Genomic DNA, 13,843 nt, shown 5'->3' on the forward strand with positions numbered 1-13,843 from the left:
GTGGTCCATGTGATGACCCCAGGGAGCAAGAAAACACATTGTCCACAAGATGCATAAGGAACCTGCTTCATCCCATTTATAACTGACACATCAATTTGAAACATAAATGCTTCCAGTGTACTTGAAAATCATTTATTCACTGAAGTCTTTTAGTGCCTAACTGTAGACTATTTCAGCCTTTCTCTGCCTACCTGTAGGTTCCATTACCAGACCTCACCCAGTGACTGTTTACTGATGCCTGTCCTGTGCCAGCACCAATTATTGTCTCCACTATTAGTTTGCACAACCTGCAAAGCATTTACTGTGTATCTGAAACTCACTTGTTTAATTCTTTCACCCATAATACAATCTGGGCCACCTCTTCTTCTCCCCATTTTCTCTTTCTCTCCTCTCTAAGATGCACTCAAGCTGACCAGCCCCCTGGGGAGCCTTGTACATACTGCTCACCCTAGAATTGCACTCCGGGTCACACCCCAAGCCCAGATAGCAAAGATGTCCCTGCTTCCTGGACAAGGAGCAGGTATCCGTGCTGGCTACAGCCTGACTGTGAAACAGGGTAAATTGAAGCCATCCTTATGTCAGTCTACATGCTATTTTCAGGCTCTAGTAAAATTTGCTTCTTTTCCTTTCTTTCTCTTCCTTCCACTCTCCCCTCACCCCCACATATCCTTTTCTTTCTCTTTTGTTCTTCCTTGCAACTTTTATCGGTGAAACTTGCATTCTGCTAAGCAGTATGAAGGATCAGGGAGATGTTACGTTTACACATGCCCGATCGAGACAGAGGAGAATGCACATATTCGGCTGCCAGTGATGAAAAGTGGAATCCAGAATTATGTTCCCAGAAGAATTCTACTTGCCTTACAGGCATCCACGAAAGGCTCCAGCCTCTTAGTCTTCGTTTACATTTCATAGCTTTTACTGAATTTTCTTCAACAGTCTCTCCACACATACTTCTCTGGTCCATAAACTATTTCCAGTGAAACTTGGATCATATTTGATATAATTCCAGAAACTTTGCGAGAGTCTAAGATAGACCATTCATTTCTAAGCAAGCCTCCCTGAAAGATGGCACTTGCCCTCCCTCCGTCAGCATTGTCAACGGCGTTTTCTCACTGCTGCTATGATTGTGATGATCTTTTTCTCCCTAAAATACTGGTTATTGTGGCTCCACTAGCCACTTTTAATTTCACTGCACTTTTAGTTTCATTGCATTTTTATTAGACAGTTATTTATTAAAATGTGAACAAGTCCACTTGAGTGACGTAAGGCCAAATGTGAGAGAAATGCTAACAACCTGTGGTAGTCTCAGCCTTCCCCCACCTAATCCTTTTGAGTAAAAAATCTTTCACGCTAAAATATAGGTGACGAGTAAGGCTTAACAGTGCCTTCTGCAAGTATTTTGTAATTTATAATAGTTGGAGCTGATGTAATATGGAATTTCAAGGAGAGTCTTAAGATTATGTTCCAAGGCAAGGCTCTTGAAATATTAAATACTATGTCACTAATGTAATCACTAGCTGCAGTGTGCCTGCGGGCTCTGAGAGGTGAGGGTAGGGGCTTGCTGGCCCACTCTATCCTGCAGTTTCACTTTTGAATAACCAGGATGTAATGAGGCAGCGTGACCCCCATAGGCCACCTCAGACAGGGCTTCTCGTGGAAGAGGCAGTAGCTCTGCCCTCCCCCTCCTAGCAACGGAGAACACATGGGGGCAGGCTCCTCCCCAAGCCACCTAGGAAATATAAAGTCTCTCCGTGGAGCCTAGCCAAAGAAAAGAACATTTTGTTAATCATTACTCATTATCAGTTTGGCCAAAGAATTGTCGGTTTATGGTTTTGGGTTGTTTCTTTCTTTTTTCTTTTTTTTTTTTCCTTGCATCTGGGTGGTACGGCTCAGGGAAAATTTCATCGCATAAACAGCCAGTTTACAATTCTGGGTGGTTTCCCTGGGGCAGAAACTCTCAAACTTGTCCTTCTGAATTGTCAGCTGAATCTTAGACTTGGCATTTCCAGTTACCCTCTTGCCTTGGTGGAGTGGAATTCTCCACACATCTCTCCAGGGCCCAAGAGATTTTTCAGGCAAAAAAAAAAGCTTCTCTAGACTAACATTTTCATGTACACTTACCCTAAAATGGAATAGTCATACAACAACCACTGTATGTTCTGATGGCTAAACTCAGGGCTCAGCTTGCCTTTGGAAACAGAGAACTGCTCTTGCAATCCCTACCAGAGGGTCTGGTTTTTCTTCTAGAATCATTACTCAAAGAATGACTTTGCTTATTTAATTTAAACAAGCCGTGTTGGCTCTTCTGCTGTGGACCAATGGAGAATTCCAGTAAGAAATCCATTATTATTTCTGGTATTGCAGATCGGCATTAGTGATGACTGTAATCCTCGAAGATGCTTAGCGACACTGAGTCAAGTTTTCATCTCCTATAAAAGTCCCTGGGGAAATCTCAAGCCAATATCAGTTGCTTAGGTAGCAGGAAACAATTGTTAGTATTTCATTTTGTGTTTCCTGATAAGACTTATAAACACTAAGAGACATCCGCTCCTCTGATATGAGACAGAGTAAAATCAAAATAATCTATTGAGAATGCATGAGAGGGCAAGCTGGACTAACCAAGACTGTCCTGATTCAAAAAAAAAAAACCAATTCATAGAGGCAACATCAAATGGTGCTTTTCTAGAAGCTAAATATGAGACAACATTTTTTGAACTTCTTTTTACTACAACCCACAGCAAAAAAAAAAAAAAAAGTCAAAGAGATCAAATATGTCATTTAAACACATGTGTATATTTACCTGAATTATGGTTGGTGAAGCATAACTTACCCTTCTACATGCTATGAACTCTGATATTTTCATCTCTTCCATTGCCTTCTATTTGATTATTAGCAAATTAGCCGTAAACCACAAAACTGATTTCTCAATCCATGATCCCTAGTATGAAATAAAATTTTAGAAAGTGAGGGTAGTAAAGAAGTTATTTCTTGTGGTTTTGCTTTGCATTTTCTTGACAATAAGTGATGACCATTTTATCATATACCTGTTGGCCATCTGTATGTCTTCTTTGGAGAACTGCCTATTTAGCTCTTCTGCCCATTTTTTGATTGGGTTATTTATTTTCTTTTTGCTGAGCTGTATGAGTTCTTTGTAGATCTTGGATATCAGTCCCTTGTCAGATGTATGGTGTGCGAATATTTTCTTTCATTCAGTAGGGTGTCTTTTCATTTTGGTTACAGTTTCTTTCTCTATACAGCTTTTTTGTTTGATGTAGTCCCAATTGTTTATATTCTCTTTTGTTTTCCTTACTGTTGGCAACATATCCACAAAGATATCACAGAAGATTATGTCATGAAGTGTTTTGCCGATGCTTTCTTTTATGTGTTTTATGGTTTCAGGTCTCATTTCCAAGTCTTTCATCCATTTGAGTTGATTTTTGTGTATGGTGTGAGATAATGATCTAGTTTCATTCTTTTGCATGCAGCTGTCCAATTTTCCCAACACCATTTATTGAGGAGGCTTTCCTTGCTCCAGTGTATGTTCTTGGCCCCTTTGTTATAAATTAACTGTCTATATAAATGTGGGTTTATCTCTGGGGTCTCAATTCTATTCCGTTGGTCTGTGAGTCTGTTTTTGTTCTAGTACCATGCTGTTTTAATTGCTATGGATTTACAGTATAGTTTGGGATCTGGCAGTATGATGCCACAATTTTTTCTCTTTTTTATTTAAGAATGACCCATATCAAAAGGACCAGAAACAGTAATTTCTGACAAAGATGTAGAGAATAAGAACCCTCTTATATTACTGGTAGGAATGTAGACTGGTCCACCCCCTATGGAAAACATTATGGAGGTTTCTCCAAAGATTAAAAATGAATGTACCGGGCCTCCCCTGGTGGTGCAGGTGGTTGAGCACCATGCTGTGAAGCTGTCTGCAGCCTCTGCAGTGCCGGTTCTATCCCAGCTGACAGGCGAGGGATAGAACATGGCATGGCAGACCTCTCCTGTCTTGCCCGCTGCTCCGTTCAGCAGTGCATTTCGTCAGTCTGCCTCTTCTGTTCCCCGCTCTGTCTCTGGTGAATTCTCTTACCCTCCCGCACATCTGGACTGTACCCCAGTTCTTGTATAAATAAATAAATAAATCTTTAAAAAAAAAAAGAATGTGCTATATGACCCAGCAATTCCACTCATAGGTATACACCCAAAGAAAGCAAAAACACTAATTCAAAGGGAAACCTGCGCTCCTATATTCATTATAGTACTATTTGCGATATTCAAACTATGGAAATTACCTAAGTGCCCAAAAACAGCTGAGTGGATCAAGAAGATGTGAGATACACACACACACACACACACACACACAATGGAATACTACTTAGCAATCAAAAAATATAAACTTATGCTGTTTGCAGAAACATGGATGGAGCTGGAAGGGATTATGCTAAGCAATATACATCAAAGGAGAAAGACACATACCAGATGTGTATTACTTATATGTGGAATATAGAAAAGCCAGACAGAGGGTCAAATAAAGCCAAACTCAAAGGAAACCCTTGAAAGCTGACTATATAACTGAGACATCCAGGGAGTGAGGGGGAGAGGAAAGGGTGAGCTAAAACTGGGGGGAAGCACAATGGACGCTAGTGGTAGACTATGAGTGTCTTGGTGGTGCAAGCACCATGGCAACAACACCTTGAGGGAGTGATCCTGTACGTCCAAAATACAAACAATAACCCTTAATTAAAATAAAAATATTAATTTAGTTAATTAACTACTTTAATAAATTTAATAATTTAAATAAAACTAAGTCAGTTCTTATAAATCCTTCTACTTCTATTGAAAATGCTCAAAATTTATCATTAAGGATGTCATTGCTTTTGGCTAAAAATGCCCTCTCTTATTGAAATGCAAATGCACCCTGAATGGGTAACCCGTTAAACCTTGTCCATCATTTACACTCTTATGGTACTGTGGATGTAAAATTGCATCACAGGAGAAAGGAGGTCAGGTTGGATAAGAAAGGGTGTGGTTGGGCCTCCCCTGGTGGCGCAGCGGTTGAGCGCTGGGCTGCGAGGCTGCCCCGCAGCCTCTACAGCACCAGTTTTTTCCCCAGCCGCCAGCAAGGGTCCCACACACACAAAAAAAAGAAAGAGTGTGGGAGTAAGAACATGAACACGAGGAAAGGGTGGGGGAAGGGCCTCCACTGAGCAGGGTAGGGCAGCTGGATGATCCTAGGCCCTTGCCCGCTCCCAGAGGGAGAAGCTAGGTTGAAGGCCTCCTCAGTACCCCCTGGGTTTCCTTGCTGCCCCCCTCCTCTCCCCACCTACTGAGGGGCAGAAGTCGGCAGTACAGTGCAGAGATGGAAAGGACAGAACCAGAGGACCCAGAGGAGGAATAGGACCCACCTCGCCCCACTCCGCTCCCCTCTGGCAATGTTCTTCCAGTTGCTCTCCACCTTGTTCACCTTTCCCAAAAAGAAGTTTCAATTCTGCCAACCATTCTCAGGCCCAAGTCCACCTCCTGCCAGTATTACTCCTCTGTGTTCTCAGCGTGCTCCCACATGCCTTCCTGGAGCACCGCATGCAGAGCATCATCCATCTTGGTTCCTAGGCTGTCACTCCTTGAGGGTCTTGTGGCCATGCCGACTACCTAGCACAGTGACCACACCCCTCGCTAACAAATGTCAATCTAGTGCTAGGACACTGGGCCAAGTGTTGGGAGCATGGTGATGAGCTGCTCGTGTGGAACTTCTTGTCTATTTGTTCATGTTGTCTATTTGCTAACGAATAAATATTTGCTGAATGAATGAAGGGATAAAAGAGAGAATAAATGAACCCTGTACTGCCATATCGTGTTATCTCCCTCCTTCATCACACACATACACACCCATCCGTCCTGGGACAGATTTAATTGTGAGGAAGTCCTTATGTTGAGCCCATCTGTTGACCTGAAGCTTCTCTGTATCAGTCCACAAAGAACAGAAGCAACTGAGCGCAGCTACCTTGTCCCCAGACCCTTCTCACCTCCGGCTAAACATCTTCAGTGCTTTCAGGGGTTCCTCATGTAGCCACATCAGCAACGACAAGGAACAGATGAGTGGCCCCATCAGCGTAGTTGCTTCCCTCACACACCTTCACTTTGGTCTAATGTCTACATGTGACCCCCTCAATGAAACCCCAGCTTCCTGGTGTGCTAACTGCTGCACCCTCAATTCCTCAGGTCCAGGGCCTCAGGTGCCTGCCCCATCAGTTTATCTGGAAAATATGTTCTCACTGAGTTAATATATTAGCAACGTTGACCACACACTTATACTGGACTTTTTGGGGTTACTTATCCAGAAACTTTAGGACTGCATCTTAAAATTTAGGACTGGCATCTTAACATTTAGGACTGGCCCTACAATTTCCCACCTGCCCAGCAGCACAGTTAAGTGGCTATTTTGAGAAGTGCCTTCTTTGACGTGATTCAGTCTCCCTGGCTACAGAAACCCAGGTTTCCTATCAGAATCCTTGCACAGAATTTTTCTGAACCTCTCTCAAGTCCAGTAGCAAAAATCAGAAGAGGTGAGGCTTTCCAGTCCATGCAGGAGAGCCGCAGTAAGAGAGGAAACCCCAAAGGAGAGAATGCCACCCAAAGAGAAGCCTAGACTCAAAAAGGAGAGCGCCCCGGGGCTCCTGTGTCCCTTGCCCCGTTTATCCCTGTAACCCAGAAGCCTCCTCCCTTCCCTCAGTCTGGTTGTTCTTGGATTCTGAGAGTCAATAAATTCCCTTTTTGCCCTTTTGCCTAATTCCAGTTGGATTTCTGTAAGTTGCAACCTGAAAATTCCTGACTAATACAATCCTTCATTTTTTTCTTCCTGAGTGCCGCTGTGCTCTTCCTAAACCAAATATTCGCATCCTGTACTTACATGTCTTTGAACTCAAAGGCAGGATCTTCCATTTACTGCTGTGGAACATCATCTTGTTTTATTTGATTCATAATTCTAGGGGAGCTGGTCACAGATTTGCATGTACTACTGTGTCAGCTGTGCTAAGAAAATGTGGTTTTTGTACATTTTTGGTAGCAGAGCTAGTCACACTCACAAGACCCTGCTGGGTGGCAAGAAAAAACAAATTTTCCATAATGGTGTCTTGTTCAAAATAGATTTTTAAGCTGGAAGCAACTAACTCAGTTCTTTTGAGTAGTTTTTAGTCCTTTGGGTCACCCAGCTCCTCATCTCCCAGACACTGACTGAATGAAGGATGGGACCATGAAGTTTCGTGACTAATGAAAAGGGACCCCAAATCCCAATGACATCCTTTGGAGAACCAGGTTCTCCCTGGTTGGTACCATTGAGACACGTGTCTAGTCTCATTCCTGAGGTTCAGAAGACACTATCTGAGCTGTGGGCCATCCCACTGGCATCTACAACTGGATCAGTGACCCTGGTCATTTGCCACTGATCACAAACTCTCTGCATGCTTTTGTCAAATAAAAACAAATCCAAACTTAGTAAAGAGACAGTCTACTCAAGGACTGTTGCCAAAGGGGAAAAGGGCTGTTGCGATAAGAGGAGAGACTGATCGTAATGGAGAGAACACCTGGCCATGGACCTGTGAGCATCTTGAGAGTTCAGCAAAGAGTTTTCTTTTCTAGAGATAAGGAAATGGAGCTAAAAGACCTGGGTGTAGAACTGGGATGAAAGGGTGATATGAGAGAATAATAGATTAGAGAATATTTACCCTGAGATCTGCCTCCTCTTAGCATGGGTGGTATGTGTCCCCAAGCTGAGTGGGTCAAAGTTCAGAGATCTTGGGAAAAGAAAGATCGTAATCCTACCGACACTTAATCAACAAGTACCTTGTTCCAGTTGATCAGTCAATACAAGCAGTTCAGCTAATCGTTTATGAGACAAAGAATATGACTTTGGAAGGCCTGTATTGGCCTTGTCATAGGTAAACAAGGTGGCATCTGAGAGGCTTAACTAGGTCACATGAGGGAGAGGGCTTCCTTGCCATGTGCCTTCTCCTGCAACACAAAAGGGTGGGAGATTTCTTAGTATTTCCTTGTTTTTTTAGATCACAGAGCCCAGGTAAGGCCCAAGAATGTCACTGTGAATCTCTGTTCTGTATTCCAGCCTTCTCAGCCTCTCCTGAGGCAGGTTGAGGATGTCTAAGTTTCTAGAACAACATGACATATCATAGGAGGCTCTAAGTGCCTCAAGTCATCTAATCAAGTCACCTCCCTGTGCTATGCCACATTGGGAATTATGGTTGCTCAATCCATTGTGAGACCAGTTCAAGAACTTTGCAGATTACCTGAGGTTACTCCTTAGGAAACTGGCCAATTGTTCTAGTATGATTGGATTTCCATTACCTCTTTGGGTATTTCAGCAGCGCTAGATTTTTGGCTTTGAACTTTAGAGACTAAAGAGCTCTAACTTCTCACCTCCACTTTTTCTGCTTTTCCTTCCCATAGCCCTCTGAGATTACAAGGGGTGAGCTTTCCTTCCTTCTTCAATGAAGCAGACATTTCTATGACATCATACTTAAATTCCCTTTCTTATTAAAACTCCATAATCAAAAATGTTACTGGGGGCTAAAGAAATTGAGAAAAGCCTCTTCTCTCTCAACAAAGCCAGTTTTCCAAAATATTGTCCATCTGTGAACTCAAAACTTTCATTTTTGGAATACAGAAGTTGAGCATTGTCTTTGTCCCTGTTTCTTGCTGCAAAAATCCTAATTTTGGGAAATTAGGCTGCAAATGGATGCCTCTGGCTGAATAAGAAAATATCACATACAAGGAAATTCAAATACAAAAATGATCTCTTTTTTTTTCTATTTTTATTTTTTGTTTTTTAAAAAAAAATTATTTTTTTATTTATACAAGAGCTGGGGTACAGGCCGGAGTCATGGGAGGGTGAGAGGATTCACCAGAGACAGAGCAGGGAGCAGAACAGGCAGATGGACTGAAGCAGCGGGCGAGACAGGAGAGAGGTCTGCCTCGCCGTGTGGGATTCTCCTTGGCCAGCCGGGAATTGAACCAGCGCTGCAGAGGCTGTGGACAGCTTCATAGCTTCACAGCGCTGCGCTCAACCTACTGCACCACCAGGGAGGCCCCCAAAAATCATCTTAATATAAATCCCATAAAAATATTATCCCTGTTACACTAACATGGATATAAAATCAAAACCTAATTGTGTCATCCACATTATTTACTAACACTCTGATCTCATTCACCCATAAGTCTGAAAAACTTCTCTTATATTTTCATGGAGTCATTGATAAAAGGGATACAGTTATTAAAAGAGATAAGGGAATAAACTCCAAGACATACCACTAGAAACCTGCTTACAAGTTGATGATCATCCACGGGAAAATATTGTATGCCTAGAATTTATTTCTGTCAGCCCAAGAAAGTCATTTTTCAGAGGTGTTGAAAACAGAACCTGAAATGATTCCAGTGATTCTCATCTTCTGGTATTGACAGCCTTGTATAATCTCGTCCCCTGAGCTATTTCTAACCAAGAAAATATGGCAAAAGTGATGCTAGTCTCTCCTTGATTATGTCAAGTTCTGTAAGACTCTTGAGACTTTCCCTGCTGACTTTGAAGACTTTGGGCATATTAAGAGGCCCACACAGGCCTCCCTGGTGGCGCAAGGGGTTAAGCATCAGCACTATGAAGCAATCCGCAACCTCTGCAACATGAGTTTGATCCCTGGCCAGGGAGGTGACCCACATGGCGCAGCAGACCTCTCCTGTCCTGCCCGCTGCTCCCCTCAGCAGCATATTTCAGTTGATCCACCTGTTCTCCCCACTCTGTCTCTGATGAATCCTCTCATCCCCCACACCTCTGGCCTCTACCCCAGTTCTTGTATGCATAAATAAATATCTTTAAAAAAAAAAAAAGAGGCCCACACAGGAAGGAGGGGACAATGGCCTCTAGTTGCTGAGGACAACCTCTGACCAGCCTTACATCTACAAGGGAAAAATATCTGCCAATAACCTGAGAAACCTCAGAAAAGGACACTTCTCCATTCAGGCCTCCAGAGAACCCACCCTGCTGGTACTTTGATTTTTGTAACCTGAGAGAGACTTCTGCTAAGCCCTGAGCAGGTTCCTGGCCCACAGAAATGGTATGAGATATATATAGATAGATAGATATAGATATGCCATATATGTGTATCTATATTCTTTATATATATATAAAACTCATACCATTTCTTTATATATATATATATATAAAGAAAATAGATACACATATATGGCATGTCTAAGTATATAGGAATGAGATCAAACTGTTCACACGTTGGTTCTGACTGCTGCCTAAAATTATATTGCCTCATCAGGCTGGTGGCTGAATTAGTACTCAGAAGACCTAAGACTTAAAGCAAATCCCATTAAATCATTATCAGTACTTCCCTTTCTTTGTCTGCACCTCATTTTTCTCATCTGTAAAATGAGGACAGCATAGTGTGTAACAGATCTTTCAGCTCAAAAGAGTTTATATCCTAGGATCAAAAAAAGAAAATACTCTTGAAATACATTTGAACCAAGGTGAAACAGAAAGCAAAGAAGTTTGGAAATAGTGGAACAGAAATTAACAAATTTTGAAGACTAATAGGAACTTCAGCTCTGAATAGAAAGTAACAAAAGCCTAGTATGATTAAATGACCCCATCCAGTGACAACTGTGGTGCCAGTAGGTACAGCCAATGAACAGTGGGGCTATTAGGGCTTCGTTCTGAAGACATCCATTGTTCTTCTTTTTAATCTTCTCCAGTAAAAAGAAAAAGAACTTCCTCTCAGCACGACTCTGAACTTACCTTGAAAATCTCCTTGTTCTCCACCCCCAATAACAGAAATTGCATGCTATTCGACCACTGTCGTGAGTTCTAGTGAGTTGAAAGACCAGAGTAACAAATTTGTATGAAATAGTTTTGTGGGTCTCCATTTTTCTAATGCTACATAAAGAAAGGCTTTCAATAGTGCTAGATTCTGGGAAGAACCATGGTATTTTCTAAGATTTCAAAGTCAATGGGGGATATAACTGAGAACATAAATTCTAAAACCATCATAGGTAGGAAAAAGAGAGGCAAGTGTTCTTTTCGGTGTGAGGAGGGAAAAAAAAAAAAAAAACGCCCTGCTCATTAGAGCCTTAGAATGAATCTACTCTTACAAGGCTAATCCATGAATAAACTAAGAAGTAGAACTTTGCTGAAAAATTCCTCATGGATTTACAAGTTGCTATAAGTCCCCAAGGAGCGGGGTTTGAGCTATAAAGTTCCCTGAGGTACACAGCTCTGTACAGTGTAGTAAGAATTTGGAAACTGACATCTTTCCACAACAAAGACACTACTGATATCAGAAACCAGACCGATCTGGCTTTCGGTGCCCTGTGTTAAATAGCACTTAGTGTGGGTTTAAGAGTAAGTTAATGGTCACTGGCTTCAGAAAGAGGGAATTCTGAGAGACTTTTGGATATGTGAAAGCAGAAGAGCCAACCTAGGTTTCTTAAAGATCTAAGGCTTGATACTAACTTTTTTCTCTTAAAATGATCATTGTAAATGGTCTAATAATATTCAAAAAGTTCAATTACTTAGAAGCATATCACCAAAGCCAGGAAACAAATGTGTGTGTGTGTGTGTATAGTAGTCTTGTCAGATGAAATAACAATATTGAAGAAACCAACAAATAGAATGTATCAAGAAAGGTAGTTTTCAGTAAATCTTCCAATCTGTGCTTTGTTCAATTGTCATATAATATAGGATCAAGTCTTTGTCAACTCTTACATTTTTGTAATGAATTCAGCTGAATGTTAAGTGTTCTATTTTGAGTAGATATCAGCTAGAGACACCACAAAACTGGACTTTAGTAAGACTAACCGATACGAATGATGACTGTCTTGCAGATTATACCAATCTCTGATGTTAGATTCATTTTTTTTAAAGATTTATTTATTTATTTATACAAACACTGGGTACAGTCAGAAGCGCGGGAGGGTGAGAGAATTCACCAGAGCCAGAGCAGGGAGCAGAGCAGGCAGAAGGACCGAAGTACACTGCTGAGGGGAGCAGCGGGCGGCAGGAGAGGTCTGCGCGCCATGTGGGACCCTCGACCGGCGGCCGGGGATCGAACCGGCGCTGCAGAGGCTGCGGGCAGCTTCACAACCCAGCGCTCAACCGCTGCGCCACCCGGGAGGCCCTGATGTTAGATTCATTTTTGAAGCCTGCTTTGGCCAAATGCAACATTCCCTTCTTCCTCAGCTGAGGGGGGATCCAATTTGGAAGTATTATAGTACGGAAGAAAATAGTCAACATTGGTAACATAAGAATATCTGGTCAGAGTAAATATTATTTCATCTTCTGTATGTTCTGATCATACCGAAATAATTAGATATCTGGAAGTCAGTGATTGGTAGAGATTCTACCACCTTATGCAGATGGCTGGATGCTCATTAAATACAGGACTTTAGAAAATGCACAGCAACCCTTACCTCTCTTCTTATGTCTTCTTTTTACTGAGCCTTTGAGCTCAATCAGACTTTATAGGTCATAAGCAAGAAGCCATTGAAGATAGGTAGGAGGGAGGGAGGGAGGGAGGGAGGAAAATAGATAGATAATTAGACAGACAGAAAGAAGACAGATAGATAGACAGACCAACCAGCCGGAGGATGGATTAAGGAAGTATTACGGGTGTATTTTGTGGTGGGTATGACGTAACATAAACCTGAAGAGACGTGAACCTATACCTCTGAATAACATGCATGCTGTAAACTCCTATTACCACATTAAAAAAATAATACAATTTTAAAAACACATACCACAAAAAGAATTCAATAGAAGAGAAGTTTCAGCAGTTTCACCCAGTGTTTTTCATTACTTGCCAAATACTTATTCACCAAAGAATGTGTTGATGTCCAACTATATTCAAGCACCTTGCCAGTTAAGGAGAGAAGTTTCTGACCTCTGAGAACACCTTGCATGGTGGGGGAAATGAGACAGTTACTCGCAACCACAATACAAGAAGTGGGAGGATTCTGAGACATCATCAAGTCCAGTCCTCTGTCTCATGGGTTCTTACATTGATAGCTGTGGACTAACTTCAGAATATTTAACCCCTCACAATGCTTCTCATTCTCTGTCTCCCTTGGATACTCACCCTATTCTAACTGTCCCTAGTAGATTCTGAGATTCCTTAAGTATTCAGGCAGACCCATCCCCTGGCAGTCATGATTTCAAAATAAATATTGATGTACTCCGTATATCAGTGACTCCTAAATGTAACTATCCACACAAGATCTCATTTCTAAGTTTCATAATTTCACCACCACTTGGCATCTCCCCTAGGAAAACTTAAACACAGGTTAAACTCAACATGCCCAAGATGTGCCTCATAATCTTCCCTCTCAAACCAGGTTCTTTTATACTTACACTCCGTATCCATTCTTAAGTCTCTCCATCCCCGTCTCCACACAATAAAACTAGACCACCTGTTTCCAACCACATCTTACCATGCCACACTTTGCTAAAGCCTTTCAGCAAACTATAAATGTCTATGTGATTTGGGACATTTAGGACTGAAAATAATAGAGAGCCAACCCCCTCTCAAGTAGCTTAAATAGTAATGACATCACTTAAGAAAAAAGTCCTTACAATGGTGGCTCCAGACGGGTTATCAGCATCTTCAGGGATCCAGTTTCCTTCCATCCATCCATCCTCGCCACCATTCATTTTTTTTAATATTTCTGGTTTATGTGCATCATAGTTTTAGTCATAAAGGAAAAATTTTCTTTCCATATTAATCCCTCTGATCTGTTATGCATGGGTTGTTTTTTTTTTTTAATAAACGAGCATTTTATTTTC

General features: G+C 41.7%; 1 long non-coding RNA gene across 4 annotated transcripts in view; it reads right to left on the bottom strand.

Annotated features, from left to right (window-relative positions):
* The window catches only part of LOC129144677 (uncharacterized), a 48,589-nt gene extending 35,501 nt beyond the window's left edge, over positions 1 to 13,088 (bottom strand). For all 4 annotated transcript variants that reach the window (XR_008549093.1, XR_008549096.1, XR_008549095.1 and 1 more), the window contains exons 1-2: positions 12,802 to 13,088; positions 7,840 to 8,007 (exon numbers count right to left, since the gene is read on the bottom strand). This is a non-coding gene — a long non-coding RNA (uncharacterized LOC129144677). The remainder of the gene's footprint in view (positions 1 to 7,839; positions 8,008 to 12,801) is intronic.
* Positions 13,089 to 13,843: the final 755 nt, after the last annotated feature.

Source organism: Talpa occidentalis, unplaced genomic scaffold (assembly GCF_014898055.3).
Source record: "Talpa occidentalis isolate TD23 unplaced genomic scaffold, MPIMG_talOcc4v2.1 talOcc4.6, whole genome shotgun sequence".
Lineage (NCBI taxonomy): Eukaryota > Metazoa > Chordata > Mammalia > Eulipotyphla > Talpidae > Talpa > Talpa occidentalis.